Source organism: Cryptomeria japonica, chromosome 5, assembly GCF_030272615.1.
Source record: "Cryptomeria japonica chromosome 5, Sugi_1.0, whole genome shotgun sequence".
In the NCBI taxonomy this organism is placed as follows: Eukaryota; Viridiplantae; Streptophyta; class Pinopsida; order Cupressales; family Cupressaceae; genus Cryptomeria; species Cryptomeria japonica.
In genome coordinates this window covers 122986790-123004746 of record NC_081409.1, presented here as the reverse complement: position 1 = coordinate 123004746, position 17957 = coordinate 122986790, and positions in this window count along the sequence as shown.

Sequence of the window (17957 nt, the reverse complement as noted above, 5' to 3'; positions counted from 1 at the left end):
AATTGAAAAATGTCTTGAAATAATCCAAAAAAATTGAAAAATGTCCTAAAAAAATCTCTAAAAATCAAATAGTCCTGAAAAAACGAAAAAAAATTATAAATCTCCAAAAACAAAAACAAACATTTTGCAATACATTATTCCTTTTGTGCATAAGACAAATCACTGAGCATTCATCCAATGACACTCGCAATCCATTTCACACTGTGCTTTAATGAAATCATGCTTTAACCAGATGAACTTTTTCAATCAAAACCAAACATTCAAACTGATCACAATTGTCTTATCAATTGAATATCAGTATCAAAATCATTTGTCCTTGTTCCTATTATCATGGGTCTTATACAGGGTGTGGTATACTCGAAACCAGACTGTGTCCTGTCTTAGACGGGGTACCGCATTTCCTGAAACCAGACAGCATGATCATCCTATCAGCACTTTCAACTTTTGACAATGAAGATCAAGATGTTTGTTTGATTTGCTTGAATTTGTGCATCTTATCTTTTTATTGATTTATCTTTGATTTCGATCATGTTCCTATGTTGCTCGATGATGTCATTGAGTGATTTAGAGTGACCGGGTTGGCTCATGGTCTCTTTCTTTTTTGATTGTGATTGTTGTTTGTCTGTGATGTGTCTGTCTTTTGCAAATAGGGTTGCATTTCAGCTCTGGCCTTCAATGCCATGATGCTATGCATCCATTTTGCTACATAAAAATAAAGGTTCTCACCTACAAAGTGCATTCTTGAAAGCAAGTTTTTCTTCATCTCTAATTGTCCTCTGTTTCATTTTCTTCTTACTAACACTTCTTCCATCCGGTCGGATAGTCAGTTCGGTCTAGTGCTCCGATCTCCAAACATACATGCTGCATCCTGCATCCATTTGGTTAGTACATTTGCATTATATCAAGCATCACATCAAGCATTTTATCCATTTCATATTATAAATGCATCAAAAACACATAAAAACTACATCCATACATGTTCCACAATGGTACATAAACAGTGCATAAGCCATCCATACATGAAAAATAACCATACGTCATAACATATTGCATCCCATCATATCGATGCCTATCATATCACATATCATAATAATATCGGAGTACAAAATTGGACTGTCTGTCCTAAGTATGGCCCGCAGGCTGACTACAACATGTCAAACTACATAATGTCCACTGTCCGTCATAAGGAGTACATGCCTCTGTCATTGGGTGCTCCCTCTGTCCTCCTCATCCCTGCCATGTCTCGCAGATGATGTCCCTCCTGTCCCTGGTCCTGGCTGTGGTGGTCTCATAGGTCCACTCACTCCTATGCTGCTCAATGACCTTCGAGAGCGTGACCTACTCTCTGTCCTCAATCGTGCCCGATATGAAGGTGCTCTCCACTTCGGTGGAACTGCACTTTCATATAGTGTCCTCCAATACAGTCTCTCTTCTCCGGTCTCTACCAGCATCTGTGCCATTTCCCATGCACTGGCATCCCTAATTGACCCAATGAACTCAGTGACTCATTGTCCCTCTCGCTGTGCCTGAGCTATTGCTATATCTCATTCTGTCCTCAAGATAGCATTCTGTCTCTCCAATGTTGCAATATAATCCTGCTGACTCGCTATGGTAGCCCTGCACATCTCCATCTCCTCTATCCTAGCTGTCTCCGACTCTATGGGAATATCCTGCAATGTCTCCTGATTAGCTGAGTCTAGCTCATCATCATCCTTCCCATCATCATCTCCATCCTCGTCCTCCCCACCATCATCTCCCTCATCCCCATCCCCCTCCTCCTCATCACCCTCATCATCCTCCTCGTCCTCATCATCTCCCTTCTCTCCTGTGAGTGGGAAGTCCTCCTGTCTCCTCGGTACTGGAATATCAGGATCAGTCAAAGGCACTGGCCATCATTGTGCAAACCATATCTCATACTCTTCTGTCGTCCCAACATCCACTACATCTGACCTCTAATCCCACTGTCTCTGCTATAGCTATGCAAAGTTGGCATATGCTATGTGTGGCTGAATCATACTCCCCCACTGACTCGTCTCTCTGTGAGATCGGGCAAAGCATGCAGTTCTCCTAGGTACATCCTGTCGCTCTCCAAACTGTCGTCTGACCCTCTCTAGCAAGTACGTCTCAATCACTCTCTGGCGATTCACTGGTCATCCAATCAAGTACCTCTCCTGTCTGCAATATGGTAGCTCCTCATGATCATCTGACCATCCGGGGCAATCTCGATATGGCCTCCATATGAACTCTCTTAGTCTGTCTAGCTCATGTTGCCAGTATAATATGTATCCAAACGGACCTTGTCTCAGTGCTCCACCATAGCAATACACATATGGTCAGTGTGGTATGATCTATCTCTCTGTAATCGGTCGACATATGGCTATGTGCTCAAATGCCCATACCTGAAGCAATGTGACTCCACAGCTCAAAGTTTGCACTCCCTAATACGCTATCTGATGTAGCTGAAAATATAGCATAGCAAGCACACATGGTCCCCATGCATACACCGTCCCCTCTATCGCCATCCGCTCTAGCACTCTTCCCCATCCAATAGGGAATCCATGTCCTCGTCTGTCCCCTGCTAGAAGACATGCTATCACAACTGCTATCACCACATATCGTCGGTCATACTCAGACGCCATGCTCTCCTAACCGATCTCCCTCTCGACGATGTCCAGATCATCTGTGTCACACTCAAATAGCCTGCATAATGCATCTCTCCCTGTCACTAGGTCATACTCTATCATCTCTCCATGTATCGGAATGCGGAGGATACGCCATACATCCTCCAGTGTCACCGTCGCCTCTCTAGTCGCCAGATGGAATGAGGAGGTCTCTGAATGCCATCGCTCTGCCAATGCGGTAAGCAATCCTGTGTTTGCCCTAATCTCGAGCATGTATGTGATGTAATATATGCCAAGTCCTGCTAATGTGTCTCTGTCCATGCTCCTGAGTCTATGTCGTAGCATGAAACAGTCTGGTCGATTCTCCCGCGTGATCAACGGATACTGTCGACTCTGCATCACAATTGGGGCATCTTTTTGTCAGTTTTAGGGTTTGCTCCTACTGGCTACATTTCCTTGTTTTATGGCCAAATTAGGGTGTACTTTATCTATTTTACCCTATCCTACCCTTGTCCCCCCTTTTCAGGTCCTTTGCATGCAGTTTTGAACCTAAATTGAGTCTTACATGCACAATTGCGCTTGTGTCTTGCCTCTTGCGCCTGTGTCTTGACTCTTGCACTTGTGTACCATTACACAAGCGCAAAATACCTAACACAAGCGCAAGATTCGCTCTACACAGGCACAGAAGTTAGTTTCTGCATCCCCTGTAGGCCCTGCAATGTCCCGCAAGCATTCAAAATTCACGAAATTGAAAACATGGGTTTTTGAGATCCATACCGCTGCTCCTACATCGTCCGATCATCTGAATGTGCGTACATGTTCTCCAAGGTGATCCGCCATTGGAATGTTCGCCATCTCTCTACAAGTGTCCTTGTCCAAAGCAACAAATCCTCCTCTTTAGCTAGTGCAAATGAGCAATTTTCCACCTCTTGGTCTCAGTTATAGCTCTTTGTCAGTGCATAGATGGCCGTGCATCCTCTCCATCTTATGTTGGTCGCGGTCTTGTGCATCTTAAATTGCTTGTCCTTCATGTACTCGATCTCTGATTGTCAGTCCGTTCGATCCTATCGTTTCTTATCGATCAATTGGCCTCTTTTCTGGATGTTTTCGGCCAATTCCTCGAGGGGGCATGCATATGCCATTGTCATTGTCTAGGGCATTTTCATTATTGTTCTTTGAAACAATGCTTAAAATTGCATTGTCTCAAAGAGGGGCAAAATGTAGACACCTAAAAATGGTCAATGCTTGCGAGGTCATACTTTAACATTTGCACATTGCCTCATTTCAGGTTTTTGCGTCGCATTAACATTTCTCCTATGATTCGCACTTGATCTTTATCATTTGTGAGCATCGAGTCATTCTTCTACATTCTTCATTCATCTCGCTCTCAAATTTGATCTTGTCGACAACACTATTTAGTCATGATTTTGATCGATCTTATCCTATCGCATCGATGTGCGTGCTTATTCCTTATCATTTTGGACATTGTCAATCCTAATTAGGGTTTTTTCCTCCTGTCAATCTTGCGATTGATTTGTCATCAATCGTTGCCCTCTTTTCAATTTTATCATCAATCCTAACTAGGGTTTTGTCCTCTTTTCAATCTTATCATCTGGCGATCGGTTTATCAATCTTGTTGTTTTACGATCGATTTGTCATCGATCATTGTCATGTTTGATTTTGTCATTTGGTGATCGATTTGTCATCAATCGTGGTCGTTTTCAATCTATTTGTCATCTATTCTTGTCCTTTTGTCAATCTTGTCATTTTGCGACCGATTTGTCATCGATCGTTGTCTATCTCAATTATGTCAATTTGGATCAATTTGTCATTATTCCTTGTCAATTGATGCATTTATCAATCAAGTCATTTATCACATTGGTCTTTTGTTGAATCAGAATCAAATCGACATTAATTGTCTTCAATCATGACCTAATTGTCATTTTTGCATTGCTAATTCATCTTCTAGGGTTTCATGATTCAATCATTTAACCTTATTTGTCATTTCTCCCGCTAGGATTACTAAATTATTTATTAATCCTAAGTCTTCTCATTACAATTAAATCTTTATTTAATTGGCTAATTATTCCTCTTTGTGAATTAATTAATAAATGAAAGATTATTAATTAATTTACCTAATTTCTAATTCCTAATTTCCTCATTTTTCTAATTTCTTAATTTTCTAATTTCCAATTTCAATTTCCTCCTATTTCTCTCCTAAATTCATGGAAATGACATGTCAATTTGTCATAAATTTGTCATAATTGACAATCAATCAATTTTGACATAGAAGTTGTCATAATTTGTCATAAATTATCAATCAACAAATTGTGCATAGAAAGTGCATAATTTGTCATAATTTGTCATAATTGACACAATTGATTTGCAATTTCCATTTGAATTGGATCATGCTAATCTTGTCATCTCTCCAATTCTTCTATAAATTGGATGATCTTCATCAATCAAGGCTAATTGGTAATTGGTAATCAGACTATCAAATTTCTAGTACTCTTGATCAGTAATCTTGTCTACTTGCTTCCAATTGTGTGTGTGCACTTGTAGGTGAGATCCACAATCAAACCATTTGAAGAGGAAAGAAGAACAATGGAGCCGCATGAAGGAGCATTCAAATCACATCTTTGGTTTGCTTAATTTTTAGTATTGAATGTTTTTATTTCATGTCTCTATTGAGTGTTGTTTAGGATAGATTCATTGCAATGAATGCATTGGTGATTGAGCTATTATGTTTATCTGGTCTTGTGATGATTTCCTATTTCCTAACGTACAGTCACAACTTTGGGATATGCAATTGAATCAGTGGATCCTTGCAAGAAGATCATGATCAAAGCTTATGAGGATGCATAACATTCATCGAAAGGAGTTATTGTACTACCAATCCACATGGGCCCGGTAGTGAAGGACATCATATGTCAAGTTCTGGACCTTCCTTTTCCATACAATTTGTTGTTGGGAAGACCTTGGATACACGCCATGCAAGCTATTCCATCCACTTACCATCAGTGTATCAAGTTCCCACATAATGGTGTATAAATCATGATCTTGGGTGATGCAAACCCCTTTGCATATTGTCATAATATCAATCATCAACCAAAGATTATTGGTCCCAACAATAGAGAAGCCATCTCGTCCACATCATACATAAGTCTAGCATCTCTTTCCAGTTCAACCATCATTATACCCAAGCAAGAGAAGCTCAAGATGAAAATTGCAGAAGAAGGTCCTGGGGAATACAATCTAAGCCAACTCTTTTATGTTGGACAAATGCCCACTTCTCCTAGAACACATGGCAAACCTCATCAAATACTTCAAACATCACTAGTCAAACCAGCATGTACATTGACACCTTTCATCCTTGGAAAGAGTCAAGAAGATGAGACCAGAGATGAAGACTTAGCAAAATGGATCTATAAAGATCCTATTACTACCGACACTCCGCATGCTAAGATTCCCATAGATCAATATGGAAAAGGCCTTCTCATTATGCAAAGAATGCGTTATGATGACCAGAGTGCTCTCGGACCCTGCAAACAAGGAAGACATGAACCACTGCAACCAGAATTAAAACCCAAGCATAATACTAGCCTAGGCCTTCAAAAGGAGATCCTTCCTAAGCTCAAATTCAAAGGGAAACCCAACCAACCTCTATATTAGCCTAATACAAAGAGGTCACCTTTGATTATAAAATAAGCACCGTGCACCATAGCAATTGCCCCATTGAGGCTAAAAATCCCAGCAAGACCATCCACAATGCCAATCATCCCACAAATCAAACCAGCAATAACACCATTAGCAACAACAACTGTATTAGAACCCATAGCAATATCTATGACATCAGCAGTTCCAGCAAAAGCAACATAGTGAACACTACCAATACTCCCCATATTAGATTCTTTGATCCCCATAATCCATCCTACCGCACCGATCATTTCATCTACACAGGTACATCAATCGATCAAACCTGTAGTATTTAACTCAAGAGATATCCCAGTATGGTACAGTAATAGACTACTGGAAAGTGACTCAGAAACTGACTCACATGAGTGGGAATTCGATTCAGTACAGATTAATACTTCAGATGAGGAAGACACATCACTACCTCCACCCCACAAAGACATCCTTGTTTACGGAGAAGCACAGATAAAGACCTCTTGGGTTCCTGAGCTGGAAACATCTTTCACAGACCCTACATCGCATCCTACGCCTGATTCTGATAGGGAGAGTACCATCAATGACCTTCACCATAACATCTTAACCCTCACTAATACATCTAATGAACTTAACCTAATTGATGAAGTAATGCCCATTATCCATCCTGAACTCATCAAATGGAACCAACCTAATCCCCCATGTCTTGACTATTTCCAAAATGATGAGGCGATCATTGACTTTTTGGAACTACGGGATAACATACCAAGTGGAGATCACAAAGATGGATTCACCATTGAACTTAATAGCACAACATACTTCAGTGTAGATGCCAAACCTTTCAGCTGCAAAAATATAACAATGAAACATGGATCTTCCAGTGAAAACCACAATGTGGCACTATTTGATCCCACAAAAGTAAAAAGAAAGAGTGTATCCAATGGTGAAAACCTCTTTGAGGCACCTAACGATGAAAGGTTTGACATCCTTCCCTCTAGTAAATAGCAGGAAAGATCAATGATTCTCATCAAGGACACAAAAGAATACAATGTGGGGACTCTTGACACACCTCACCACATACATCTGGCATCTCTTTTAACTCTAGAGGAACAACCTAAGTTTGTAGAATTCTTCCAAAAATGTCAAATCAACTTTGCATGGTCATATGCAAACAGGCTTGGGCTTGATCCAGATTTAGTCATGCATCACCTCATAGTAGCAGAAGGAGCTAAGCATGTCAAGAAGAAGCTTTGTAAGATGCACCCTCAGATTGTGGTAGTAGTCAAAGTAGAACTTAAGAAACTCCTGGATGTTGGTTTTATTCGACCAATTGATTATGCAAATTGGATATCCAATATTGTGCCTATTGGAAAACCAAATGGGGGCATTTTTATTTGTACTAACTTTAGAGATCTGATTAAGGCATGTCCTAATGATGACTTCCCCCTGCCAAATATCGACATCATAGTAGACCTAACAACAAGACATGTCATGCTTTCACTCATGGATGGCTTTTCAGGATACAATCAGATTAAAATCCCACTTGAGGATCAACATAAGACAACCTTTACATGCCCATGGGGCACATACTATTGGAATATCACGCCTTTTGGTCTAAAGAATGCAGGAACGACCTATCAATGAGAAAATGACTACCATCTTCCATGATATTATGCATACCATAATGGAAGATTATGTTGATGACTTACTAGCAAAATCACTCACAAGAGAAGGTCATCTAGACATATTAGAGAAAATCTTTGATAGACTAGAACAATATCATGTTTGACTCAACCCAAATAAATGTGTCTTTGGAGTAACCTCAGGGAAACTTCTAGGATATATTGTCTCAAGCAAAGGTATTGAGGTTGATCTAGCAAAGGTCAAGGCAATCATGGACATGCCACCTCCCAAGAACATTAGCTAGCTAAGGACATTACAAGGGCGGCCTCAATCCATCTGAAGATTCATTGCACAATTGGCAGATAAGTGTCACCCATTTACACACCTGTTACACAAAAACATCTACTTTCAATGGGATTCTAGATGCTAGCAAGCATTCCAGATGCTTAAGAATTATCTCATGAATACGCCATTGCTAATTCCACTAGATCCAAGTAGGCCTCTATTGCTCTATATATCAGCAACAAGTACAACATTAGGTGTACTATTGGCACAACACATTGCAGAAGGAAAAGAGTGTGTTGTTTACTACATCTCTCATACACTAGTTGGCTATGAACTCAATTACACCCCTATTGAGTGAGCTTGCCTAGCAGTAATCTTGGTAGCCACTAAATTGAGGCACTACCTGTTAACACACAAAGTACAACTCATTGCAAAGATCAACCCACTCAAGTACTTACTCAGTAAAGCCACATTGACTAGCCATTTGGCCAAATGGGTGATGATTCTCAATGAATTTGAGATCGAGTATGTAGACCGTAAGGCTATTAAAGGACAAGTTATTGCAGATTAGTTGGCCAATGCACCACTCATAGGTGATCATCCTCTCATTTCCAATTTTCTAGATGAAGAGATATTTATGATCACATCAACACAACCATGGAAACTATACTTTGATGGTTCATACACTAGGCATGGCTTGGGGGCAGGAATTTTGTTTATCACACCTCAAGGTGATAGCATCCCAAAGTATTACAAGCTCGCATTTCCATGCACAAACAACATAGCTGAATATGAGGCCTTGATCATAGGACTCAAGCTAGCCATACAATGGAAGTTACAAGAACTGCAAGTATATGGAGACTCTCAACTAGTCATTCGACAAGGAACAGATGAATATCAGACTAAGGATGACAAACTCATGCCATACAAGCAAATGGTGGACAATCTAAAGGCATCATTTACTATTATCTCCTTTGAATAGATACCTAGATATCAGAATTGAGTGGTTGATGCTATGGCTACTATTGCCTCTCTCCTAGATCTTCCAAAAAATTCAACACGCTATGAGTTCTTGGTCAAATAGTTTTGGATTCCTGCTTATGATTTCCTGAATCCAAGATGATATTTCTCCTTGTTGGTTCTGAATCCCCATGGTATGGTGAGTTCTACACCTATCTCCATGATCACACACTTCCTCCTAACCAATCGAATAACCAATGTAAAACCTTCATTCGCCAAACCGCTTGATATACCATTATTGCCAAAACCCTATATTGACGCAGTCTTGATGGTACTCTCCTTTGATGTCTAGAACAAGATGAGATAACAAAGGCCTTGGAAGAAGTACATGAAGGAATTTGTGGAACTCATGCAAGCGATCCTTCACTAGCCAAGAAGATCATACGAGCTAGATACTATTGGCCATCAATGGAAAAAGACTCCTACTACTTTGTTAGAAAGTGCAAAAAATGCCAAGTTCATGGAGACTTGATACATGCACCAGCACAGGAATTACAACCAATCACAACACCATGGCCTTTTTGTCAATGGGGACTTGACCTGGTCGGTAAAATCCATCCATCTTCATCCAACAACCACAAATTCATCATTACCGCCACCGAATACTTCACAAAGTGGATCGAATTTGTTCCACTTACCCAAGTCACCGACAAGTAGATCACCTCATTCATCCTTAATTACATCATTTGCTAGTATGGTGTAGCCATGTCCATCATCATAGATAACGGTCTTCCATTCAAGAATCAAGATGTTCGTGAGCTCTGTGAGAAGTTTCACATCCAACACCACTTTTCCACACCCTATTACCCACAAGGCAATGGTCAAGCTGAAGCATCAAACAAAAACATATTGAGAATCCTCAAGAAGATAGTCAATGATGTCGGTTGTGATTGGCATGTTCAATTGAATCCAACACTATGGGCATATCAAACTAGTATTCGAACCCCTATAGGCGCAACTCCCTACTCACTGGTCTATGGTGCAGAAGCTATCCTTCCTATTGAGATTGAGATACCATCTCTACGGGTTTCATTGCATAATCTCATTGATGATGAAGCATACAGAGTATCACATCTTCAGGACTTAGAACTACTTGATGAGAAATGACAAGCTGCATACAATCACCTCAAAGCCTATCAGCAATGCATGAGAAAAAGCTATAATCATCGGGTTAGACCTTGTACATTTGAGGTAGGTGATCTTGTTCTTCGAGAAAATCCTTGTAACCAACCAAATAGAGAACATCAGGGAAATTTTGAGTCAAATTGGCTAGGGCCATATGTTATTACTATTGTATTTGGGTCTGGGGCATATCAGTTGGCTACTTCAAAAGGAGAACTACTAGCAGATCTAATCAATAGCATGCACCTCAAAAGATTTTATACATAAAGCTACACAGAGCATTAGGCTCCCATACATATTGGCAAAAACACCAAAAAGATCTAGATAAATGTCCTGAAGAAAATAGAAATACATCAAAAAAAGTGAAGAAAAATCATGCATCCAAACGGTGAACAACCACTCCGGTGGTACCTTGGGTAGATATGATGGTAAAAACCTGGCAAACAGACGCCACTCGTAAAGGCTATGGCTCCATTATCTTTCAGGCTTGTTGTGATCACATTCCTTACATGCACTCATCCATCCGTCCAAACCATGGCTTGTTATTGATCTGTAATCAAGAAAGTACATCATGCATCTTGTATCCTGCTTTTTCATAGTCATGTCGAGAGACTAGGGGCAATGCCCTTAATCAAGTTTGATGGAAGTGGATACTACATTGTTTTGAGATTCACAACATTCTTCATTTCAAAACCATCTCACATAATCCAAAAACATTTAAAAACTATTTCACCAAAATACCAAAAACATTAGAAATTTGTCTCACAAAATACCAAAAACATTAAAATCACAAAATCCTAAAACATCATAAAACATCAAAAATCAATCAAAAACATGACAAATCCTTGTACATACATTTTTAAAAGTAGATACCAAACAAACGCTATGAAATACTCCAATGATGACCACTTATCACATTTAACCAAACAATCAACATTAACACTCAAACTGTCTTCAACAAGGATGCATCCTTCCTTACCAGAACAAAGACACAATGACATTTTCTTTGACAAGAAAATTCTGTTTAAGCTATCAAATACTTGGTTGATTTGTGGGTTATTTATTCATATCAGGTTCCTACATCATTGTTTGTCTATATTCTACGCATTATTGTGATGAAGTACTGGGGCATGTCCTAATGGTGTCTACGTGGGAAGTTCACTAAGCCACATGATCATAGGCAAAATACATTCATAGATCACTATGGCTTGTTGACTACAAGGTATACCTCGACCATATGAGCATGAACCATTACCAAGGATCCATATTATTTATTCTTTACATATGTTGTTTGCTTATAGGTACAATGCTCTTTCTTTAGTTCCTCCTACCTCATCCAAACTGAATAAAGGTTTTTATCTCTTATTACAGTATGAACTTGTCTCAGGATATGATCAGCCCAAGATCAAGGAGATGATCCTTGTCTATTCTGCAAGTAATACTTAGGTCAACTTGACCCATTATATCAAGTTGTTTGTATTAACTTGCTATATCAAAATCCATGTAATGAATACTTAGGTCATCTTGAATCATTATGTCAAGTTGCTTGTATTTTCTTACAACATTTTAAAGCTCGATGATGAAAAATAAAGCACTATGGATCATCATTTCATCTCATCTATTTATATTGCATTCCATTGCATATCGTCCATCCATTTGCTCATTCATTATTCATATACATGATTTTGCATACAAGTGTGAACAAATTTAAATGTGAGTAGTTATGCCAAAATTGAGCTGGTTTTGGATACAATCACGATAGAGTACTCTGATACATCATCAAGTGCATCACGCAAAGTGTAAAACAACCTTGCATTCATCTATCATCATCCCATCATCATTTCATTACATTTTAGTCACATTTGCATTACTCTTTAGGCATTCATTAGCATGCATTTAATATCATTTAGTTGCACTTACCCCAGATAGTTCATTCTCATTTTACTTGCATTAGTATCATTATATCCTTTGATTATTACCCTCATGACATTTAGATTTGTAGATAGGAAAATGGAATGCATCAAAGCAATGTTAAACTAGCTCAGCCACAAAAACTAGATTGCAATGATAAGAAATCCTAAAAACATTCAATAAAGGCATGAAGATGAAATACTAAAACAAAATGCAAACCAAAGCATGTATCTCCTTCATTGTTCCTCCATTGTCCTTCTTTCTCCTTCAAATTATTGTGTTTGTGGATCTCACCTACAAGTGCAAAAGTGTAGTATGAAAGCAAGATGACTAGAAAAATGGCAGCATAAGGATACTAGAAGCGTGGTCCATTCATTGAAGAAAATCATCCAATTTATAGACAAATTGGAGAGAGGAAAAGATTAGCATGAAGAGATTTGAATGGAAATTAAAATCATGAATGGAAAAATTATGATAAATTATGACAAGATTGACATGCAAGATTGATTGATTGACAAAATTATGACAAATTATGACAAGATTGACATGCAAGATTGATTGATTGACAAAATTATGACAAATTATAACAAGATTAAAATACCATTCCCATGACAAAAGGAAAGAGAGAAAATAGCCTCCATGATTGCAACAAATGGAAGCATAAACATAGGAGAAAATTAGGGGAAAATTAGAAAAATTGAAGAAAATAGTAGAAATAGAAATTAGGAATTAGGATAAATTAGTAAATTGGAAAATTGAGGAAAAAGATGAAATAGAAATTACGTGAATTAATTAATAAGTTTTCATCCATTAATTAATTCATGAAAAAGACCTAGGACTAAATAATAGATTTATTTAACCCACCAAGAAGAAGAAAAGGATTAAATGATCAAATCATAAAACCCTAGAAATAAGAGGACAAGGAATTAGGTCAAGACAACGAGAAATTAATGTCGATTTGATCATGATTTTGATTGACAAAGGACCAATGCTGATAAATGATTGAGATTGGTTGAAAAATTGACCAAGATTGACAAAGAGATCAAATTGATAAAGACCAATTGATGAGGAATAATGACTAATTGATCCAAATTGACATGATTGAAAAAGACAATGATCGATGACAAATCGATTGCAAAATGACAAGATTAACCAGGACAAGGATCGATGACGAATCGATCACAAAATTATAAGATTGACAAGGACGATGATCGATGACAAATTGATTGCAAGATGACAAGATTGACAAGAGGACAAAAACCTAATTCCATCATTGATTAGGATTGACAATGTCCAAAATGATAATAAATGAGCATGCACCATGATGTGACAAGATAAGATTGACCAAAATCATGACTAAAGATGCTATCGACAAGACCTAATTCGAAAGAAAGAAAAATGAGGAATGTAGAAGAAGGGCTCGATGCTCAGAAATGATAAAGACCAAGTACATAACATAGAAGAAATGTTAATGCAAAGCAAAAACCCTAAAATAAGGCAATGCGTGAATGTTAAAGTATGACTCCGCAAGCATTGACTGCTTTTAGACGTCTACATTTTGCCCCTCTTTGAGACAATGCGATTCTAAGCGTTGTTTCAAAGAACAATAATGAAAATGCCCCAGACAATAACAATGACATATGCATGCCCCCTTGAGGAATTGGCTGGAAAATTCCAAAAAAGAGGCCAATTGATTGATAAGAATGACAGAAAATGATAGGTTCAAACGGATCAAAAATTAGAGGTCGGATACACAAATGACAAGCAGTGGAAGGTGCAAAAGACCACGACCAGCATAAGATGGAGAGGATGCACGTCCATCTAGGTACTGACAAAGAGCTATATAGGAGACAAAGAGAATGAAAAGAGTTCATTTGCACTAGCCAAAGTGGAGAAATTGTTGCTCTGGAAAAGGACCCTTGCATAGAGATGGTGAACATTCCAATGGTAGATCACCTTGGGGAACATGTACGCACCTACAGATGATCAGATGATGCAGGAGTAGCGGTATGTAGCTCAAAAACCCATATGTAAAATTTCATGAATTTTTCTTGCTTACGGGACATTGTGGGGCCCACAGGGGAGGAAAAAAAGGAAGAACTATGCCTGTGTGGGCGCATCCTACACCTGTGTAAGGTGTTCTATGCTTGTGTAAGGTACACAAGCACAACTTGATGCTACATAGGTGCAAGACAGGGTACACAAGTGCAGTTGTGCACTTAAGACATTAATTTGACCGAAAAATAGTGCGCAAATGATCCCAAAAAGAGGGATAAGGGTAGGATAGGTCAAAATAGATAATAAAAACCCTAATTGGTGCATGAAACAAGGAAATGAAACCCTTAGGAGAAAACCCTAAAACTAACAAATTGTGCCCCAATTGTGATGCAGAGTCGACAGTATCCATTGATTGCATAGGAAAATAGACCCGACTGCTTCATGTTGTGACACAGACTCAGGAGTATGGACAAAGATACCTTAGCAAGACTTGGATTATACTATATTACGTACATGCCTAAGATTAGGACAAACATAGGGCTTCTCATCGCATTGGTCAAGCAGTGGCATTCAGAGACTTCTTCTTTTCATCTTCTGACTGGAGAGGCGACTGTGACACTAGAGGACATGTGGTGTATCCTCCACATTCCGATTCATGGGGAGGTGGTTGTGTATGACCCGGTGATAGGGAGAGACTCTTTGTGTAGATTATTTGAGTGTGACACAGATGACCTTGATATCATAGAGAGGGAGATTGGCTAGGAGACCATGGCAGCAGAGTATGATCAGCGATATGTGGTGATAGCAATGGTTATGGCATGCCTATTAGCAGGTGACAGACGAGGACATAGATTCCCTATTGGATGGGGAGGAGTGCTAGAGTGGATGGCAATAGAGGGGACTGTATATGCATGGGGACCATGTGTGCTTGCCATGCTATATTTTTAGTTGTATCAGATAGCATATCAGAGGGTACAAACTTTGAGTTGTGGGGTCACACTTTTACAGGTATGGGCATTTGAGCACATAGCCATATATCGACTAATTGCAGAGAGATAGGTAGTACCACATCAACCATATGTATACTGCTATGGGGGAATGCTAAGATAGGGTCCATTCAGATACATATTGTATTGGCGACATGAGCTAGACAGATTGAGAGATTTCACATGGAGGCCATATCATGATTGCCCTGGATGGTCAGATGATAGTGATGAACTACCGTATTGCAGATAGGAGAGATACCTGATTGGATGACCAGTGAATCACTAGAGAGTGATTGAGATGTATTTTCTAGAGAGAGTTAGATGATAGTTTGGAGAGAGGTAGGATGTACCGATAGGGACTGCACACTTTGCTCAATCTCACAAAGAGACGAGTCAGTGGGGGAGGATGATTCAACCACACATAGCATATACTGACTTCACATAGCTACAACAGAGATAGTGGGATTGGAGATCAGATGTTGTAGATGCTGGGACTACAGAGGAGTATGAGCGATGGTTTGCATGATGGTGGCCAGTGCCATTGACAGATCCTGATATTTCGGTACCTAGAAGACAGGAGGACTTTCCACTCACTGGAGAGGAGGATGAAGATGATGAGGATGGAGATGAGGATGAGGGAGATGATGAGGATGAGGGGGATGAGGAGGGAGATGATGCAGGTGAGGGGGATGAGGAGGGAGAGGTTGAGGGAGAGGAGGATGAGGATGAGGTCGAGGAGGATGATGAAGGAGAGGAGAGTCCTAGGTGCATGTCGAGAGATGAGCCGGATCCATCAGATCATGAGTCATTGCAGGATATACCCATAGGGCAGGAGATAGCTAGCATAGAGGAGATGGAGATATGTAGGGCCACCATAGCGAGTCAACATGATCACATTGCTACATTGGAGAGACAAAATGCCATCTTGAGGATGGAGATAACCAAGCTGATAGAGGCTCGAGATACAACGATATCCCAGGCACAGCAAGCAGAGCAGAGAGTGACCGAGTATGTTGGGTCAATTAGGGATGCTAGTGCGCGTGAGATGGCACAGATGTTATTAGAGGCAGGAGATGAGATGCACTATTTGAGGACTCTATATGAGAGTGCAGTTCCACCAGAGCAGAGAGCAACGTCATATCGGTCATGATCAAGGACAGAGAGCAGGCCATGCTCTCGGAGGTTAGTGAGCAGCATGGGGGTGAGTGGACCTAGGAGACCACCACAACCAAGACCAAGGACATGAGGGGCTTCATACTCGAGACATAGCAAGGATGAGGAGGACAGAGGGAGCACCTAGTGACAGAGGCACGTGCTCCTTATGACAGAGACATATATAGTTTGACATTATGTACTCAGCCTGTAGGTCATACTTGGGACAGACAATCCAATTTTGTACTCCGATATTGTTTTGATATATGATATGATATGCAGCTATATGATGGTATGCAATGTGTTATGGCTTATGTTTACATTCCATGTATGGATGTCTTATGCACTATCTATGTACTATCTTTGGAACATGTATGAATGGTGTTTATGTTTTTGGATGCATTTATAAGATGAAATGGATAAAATGCTTTTGTATGGACTTGATATAATGCAAATGTACTAATCAATAAATGCAGTATGCAGCTTATGTTTTTGGAGATCGGAGAACTAGACCGAATGGACTGCCCAAACTAACGGAAAAAATATTAGTAAGAAGAAATTAGATAGAGGACAGTGAGAGATGAAGGAAAACTTGCTTTCACAAATGCACATAAGTAGGTGAGAACCTTTATTTATTGTAGCAAAGCGAATGCAGAGCATCATGGCATTGAAGGCCAGAGTTGGAACACAACCCCTTTGGCAAAAGACAGACACATCACACACAAGGAATGAGTGAAGCATCCTAGGGTGCATACATCAAGGGTCGAGGTATGTGCGGCATTCACAAAGTGAACATACTTATCACAGACACCCAATGATATAGTTGCCCCAATTTGTGACAAACATTCCACAAACAACAAACACAATAACAGAAAAAAGGAAAAGGGACCATGAACCATCCCGGTCACTCTAAATCACTCAGTGACATCATCGAGCAACATAGGAACATGATCGAAGCCAAAGATAAACCAATAGAAAGATAAGATGCACAAATTCAACCAAGTCAAACAAACATTCTGATCATCATTGTCAAAGGTGGAAAACAAGAATGATCATGTTGTTTGGTTTCAGGGAATGCGGTACCCTATCTAAGACAGGACACAGTCTAGTTTCGAGTATACCACACCCTATATAAGACCCATGATAATAGTGACAAGGACAAATGATATTGATGTTGATTGATTGACATGACAATTTTGATCAGTTTGAATGTCTGGTTTGATTGAAAAGTTCATCTATTAATGCGTGATTTCACTAAAGCACAATGTTTGATTGATTGTTGTTGGATGTATGCTCAACGATCTTTCTATGCACAAAGGGAACCATTTATTGACAAAATGCAAATTACCAAAGAAATTGTTTTTGGATTTTGATGTTTTTCACTTTGTAGGAATTTTGAGTTTTATTTTAATTCTTTTGTTCATTTTTCAGGACTTTATTTGACTTTTTATGGATTTTTTTAGGACATTATTTGATTTTTTTATTTTTTTTTTCAAGACATTATTTGATTTTTAGGGATTTTTTTAGGATATTTTAGCTGAAAATGAACACATGATTTTTTTGATGTTTTTGA